Raw genomic sequence first — 5,300 nt, forward strand, 5'->3', positions numbered from 1 at the left:
GTAAAAAAAACGGGTAGTGCTATCAACTGGGGCAAAAGCGTAGGTCTCTGGCACGGTAATTGGGCTACCGCACCCGGTAACTTTGTGAATGTTCAGTGGACAAATTTACCTGCGAAGTACCTCGAGGTGCCACTCCAGCACTACCGCGATAGCAAGCAACTATGGAGTGAAGAGACGGAGAAGGTTAAGGCCAAAGCGGAGAGCTGGAGGGGTAGGGACTTCTCCATGTTTGCACGCGCTACAGTTTGTAATTTATTTTTAACTGCGAAAATTTGGTACATCTTGCAAGTGCTGTGTATGCCGCGCCTCAACGTGCAAAGACTGCACAGAGTTTTCGCTGTTTTCATCTGGAATTCGAGCTAGGAGCGTTCTGCTCGTACTAATTTGTTCCGATCTGTTGGTAATGGTGGTCTAGGATTGTCCCATTTGTTTCTAAGACAAATTGTGTCTAGGTTCTTGTTTTTACGCGATCAGAAAGATTCATTTTTGCGTACTGTTATGCAAGTGCGACTGCAGTATGCACTCCCTGAGTTTGTGGTGTCATCTAGTAGTCAAATGCGATCCAGTGTACAAGGTTATTTGCGTGAAGTTGTGCTTTCTTTCAGAATACTCAAGGTGCGCTTTTCCCTAGAGTATCTTAGTTCAGTTACCCGAAAACGAATGTATAAAGATTTAATAGATGTACTGTTGCCAATACCTCTCTATAGGTCAATATACTGTGAACGTCCAGGGCTAGATGTGCTAAAAAGGGTAAAGAAAATGCCAATCAAATCTTCGGTAAAATCTTTTTTCTTTAAATTGCACAGCGGCGTACTCCCTCTAAAGGCGTGGCTAGAACAGAAAGGTATATTTGTACCGTGGTCGGTGAATTGTATCCTCTGCAAAAAAACCCGAGACGATAGAGCACGCATTTATTGAGTGTTGGGACGCCGTGTTTCATTGGGACATTCTTCAGCGCACACTGAAAAAAGATCTACCTATAACCGCGCACGGCATCCGCTTTTTGCCCCTGGAAAACGAGGGGGGAGTCCCTTACGATATGTTCATGCTCCTCGGCCTCCACAGTCTCTGGAGGACAAGAATGAGTGTTAATAATGCTGATGTTAATACCAAAACTGTAAGAGAAAATTTCATTGAAAGTGTGGCATATATTCGCGAGGTATACCGTGCACTCCCTGAACCCCCTGAATGGTTGCCAATACTAGATGAGTTGGTATGTTTAAAAAGATTTTAATGTGCTGGCAACCGCCGCTAAGTGCTGATTCGCTCTTGAACAAACTGTACGTATGTGATTGACTGTGTGCTTTTTCATTTTGTCTTAACTGGAAATAAAGAAAAAAAAAAGGATCCGTGGCCGAGTGGGCTGAAGCGCACGCCCAGCTCGACGCGCGTGGAGCGAAAGCTCGCGCTGCAGAACCCAGGGATCCTGGGTTCGAGCCCCACCCCTGCCCGTTTCGATCTGGATGAGCATCGTACCGGCGTGCGGTCGTGTATCACTACTGCGTGGTGCACGTTAAAGACCCCAGGCTAGCGGTTGTACCGCACTGGCTAAATTGCTCATCTACAGCGTGTGACTCGTCGCAACTTTAATGGCAGACCAACTACACGCTGTATAAATATCCCCACAACCCCAATTATTATTATTATTTAAACAAAGTCAATGCTAAGCTGAACCAACTTCTGCTGGATTCAGAAGACCGTGTCTAACACACTCCAAAGATGACACTCAGAGCCGTATATGCATGTAGAGAGTTTGGTCAATGGGAGGTGCGGGCAGAGCCAGGGCGTACGGCAGACTCGGAAAGAGGGCTTGGCATGCTCTTTCCGAAAACCAGAAGCCGAAAAGATTCCCCTAGTGGTGGTAGCGAGAAGCAGTTCTGATGAAAGGTCTATGTTCGTATATGGTTTTAATAAGCGCATGAGAGTAAAGTGTAGTAACTCTTTGTGGTTGAAAATAGGGTGCACGTGCGGTTTTGATCATGATCATACAGAAAGATGTAAGAAACGAATGCGCCGCTCAACTTTGTTCTGCTCGGACAGAGTGAGACCGCGCGGACGGCAGATTCCCGGCCCTCGGCGCATGGATTATGTCGATCTTTGCGCTATGTCGCACTCTTCCACCATTATTTTGGATAAGCGCGATAGAAACATCGCGTGTACCATATTTTCAGTCATCGAGAGTTGCTCCAATGCAGTTATCAGGTTTGTTTCTCGCGACCACCGCCAGGGTATTATTTCCGGCTTCTGGTTGGTCAGATTCGAATTTCTGAAGACGCCCTGGAACACGCCCAGCCCGCTTTCGGCCAATGGCGCCTCCTCATTTGTCTCCTATACTTCCCAACGAATGGCCAAACTCTCTACATATACGGCTCTGATAACACTGAGAAAGTACAGCCTCAAACAAACGTCAGCACATTAAAGCACCTTTAGCATCGTTTTACTACAGTGTATTATAGAATACGGGGTAGCGTTTGGACCGGCTCGGCAATGGGAGCATGGGAGGATGCGCGTGTAGACAGCCACCGCGGCGCTGCTGTCGATAGGGCTGCAGAAAGTCGCTGCAGTCCGCACGTTCCGCAGCACGTGCAGGTGCACGCAATGCACGCGCACAACCACCACCATAGTGACCTTACTGTCGATGCGCCGGTGTCAACACCTTTCGCGATCTACACCACACAACTCACGCGAGCCGCTCCGGTCCCAAGACCTGCACGCCACATCTGAGGGCGATGTTGATAGCGCATGCTCAGAACGAGCTTACATTAACAGCCTGCTAAGACCGGCAATCTCGATGGTGCAGAATGCACGTTGCAAAAGAACTGCGGAACCTCGCCATCAGCTCGCGCTCAGCAGTCGCGCACACAGCTATGGCCGACAGTGAATACTCCCTATTGGGAGTATTCGCTGGCGGCCATATCCGTGTGCGCTGCTCCTGAGCGCGTGCTGACGGCGAGCTTCCGCAGTCCTTATGAAGCGTGCATTTAGCACCATCAAGGTAGCCGGTCTTAGCAGGCTATTAATGTAAGCTCGTTCTGAGCATGCGCTATAAACATCGCCCTCAAATATGGCGTCCAGTGAATACCTCCTGTTCTAGTATACTCTGTAGTTTGTACCTTATGTGCGAGTGAAGCTGAAGCTACAGGCGCAATCATGTTTTCTGGGACAACTCCTGCACGAGCGGGCGTGCGAGGTAGGAACACCCAGCGCGTTCGGCTCGCGCTTCTTGCTTCAACGTCGCTCGAAGACGAAATTCAGAATGGTGTATATTTCTTGCTTTGAAATGCGCATTGGCCGCAGGAGCAAATTCACATTTGAAGCTCGCGAAGCAAGTGAACATTTAGCGCTTCTGCGCTATGCGCGCTCAGCTGGGGAAGTTTCCGAGGTCCCGAGCCGTCTTGAGTATAGCACGTCCTTGCCGCCTTACAAGATGCCTCCTCCTCGGATCCGAAGATAAGATTGGCGGAGCCGCCGAGGAGGCCGAAAGAAAGGGCAGATACGAAATTGAAAACGTATTCCGCTTCATCAAATTTTAAGAGTAGCGCGCAGTGCGTCGACGAAGGAGGCACGTGCAACGTGCAGCCCTTGGGAAGATCTAGAGCCACTAAATAAGCTGCGCTTAGAGTATCGGCACTCCGTTCCCCGACATTGTTGTGGGCGCCGCCATTTTGGCTCGTATGCAGAACAGACGCAACGGCCGATCGTCATGATTCAAAAGTGTGACTTCCTCAGCATTAGATTCGGTGTTAGGAAGGTCATGTAATACTGCTTTGCTCTGTCGCGAACGGTTTAAACATTTGTGGAGGGCGGAAAAGCATTTCCTGTGATTTCAGATAAAGCTTCAGATAACTGGCCACCATGATTTTAAGCCACAATATGGCCAAGTGTCGTTACTCTGAAGCGTAGCTTATTTAGTGGCACTAGGAAGATCTAGTGGCACTGGGAAGATCATTGTGGCACAGCGCACCAGGCACTGAGCCAGATTTCAGACCTCATGTTCTTCCCAGAAATGGCGCGCGGCACGTGCCTCGAGCCTTTCTACAAGAATAAATGGCGCCACTTTTCTCAGGATACAGGTCACTGATCTCTATTGTAGTCGGCTGGATCGCGGACCGCGGCCTCGGCAGCTGGGGCAGAGTGTCGCCACCGGCGGCCATTGATTGACACCAGCCAATGCATGGGCCCCTATGGGAAGAACGAGAAGAAATGCCGTTTTTCCCCCGTTTCTAAGCTGTTGTCGGCACTAAAACTTTTTGGATGCTCTTCCATGAGCCCGTCAAATAGCTTGCGCGCAAACATTAAAACTGACAGTCCTCGCAGTTCTTATAAATAAATATTTTGTGGTCGAGATGTGACTCCGCTGTAGTGCAGCTCAATGAGGCGAGTTACCGCCGAGTCGGTGGCGGTTTCGTTGAGTTGGGTTTAGCAGACGACAAGCTCGAAAGCTTTGCTACGCGGAGTTCGCTCACTCTCGGAAAGCCGTTGTCGAGATGGAACTTCTTTGTTATTCATCAACGTCTGGACTTTTCCGAGGACGGTCTCATTGACGGCAAGTTCCTTTGTTTAATCCACTACAAGAGCAAGCTTGCCAGCTCAGTCGTAGGTGCTCCGAAACGTTTGATTTTTTTTTTATTCGGCGATCGAACGTTTGACACAGATACCGACTCGATCTCCAAACACCCGACATAAGGATCGCAGCACACCATAAAATACTCGCCTCCGAGCACAGCGTACATGCTTCAGTATGCTTACTTTTGTGCGTTTCCCCCATAGACTTGCGTGTATTGCCTGATGTCAAGCAATGTCCGCCGGTGGCGACACCGACGGGCTCCCGATCCGCGATCCAGCCTACTACAATAGAGATCAGTGATACAGGTATGGTAGCTAAAAGGGGCTTTAATTGCGAGAGGGTTTGGACGCCACGTGTCGTTGCGCAATGGAGCTAAAGCGATGGTCTTGGACAGGGATGGGCAGTATTTCAAACACAAGTATTTAAAATACGTATTTCAAATACTTTGTGTATTTTGCATTTGTATTTAATTACAAATTAGGTAATGTGTTTGACGTGTGTATTTAAATACTAAAACGTGGGAATTTCAAATACAATTGTAATTAAATACAATTTTGTGGGCGAAAATACATCTCTCAAATTCATTGTCACTGTCCAGAGCAGGAAGAGAACTACGTTCTGCACCGAATGCAGTGTCTCTCAATCAAGCACAAGCGTTTAGTGACTTTGTGATTACGGTGCTAGTCTAGGGCAAGAATAGTGACGAAATCGACGTTCACAGGCAGATTGGCTA

The sequence above is a fragment of the Ixodes scapularis genome, unplaced genomic scaffold (assembly GCF_016920785.2).
Source record: "Ixodes scapularis isolate PalLabHiFi unplaced genomic scaffold, ASM1692078v2 ptg002307l_1__unscaffolded, whole genome shotgun sequence".
Taxonomy (NCBI): Eukaryota; Metazoa; Arthropoda; class Arachnida; order Ixodida; family Ixodidae; genus Ixodes; species Ixodes scapularis.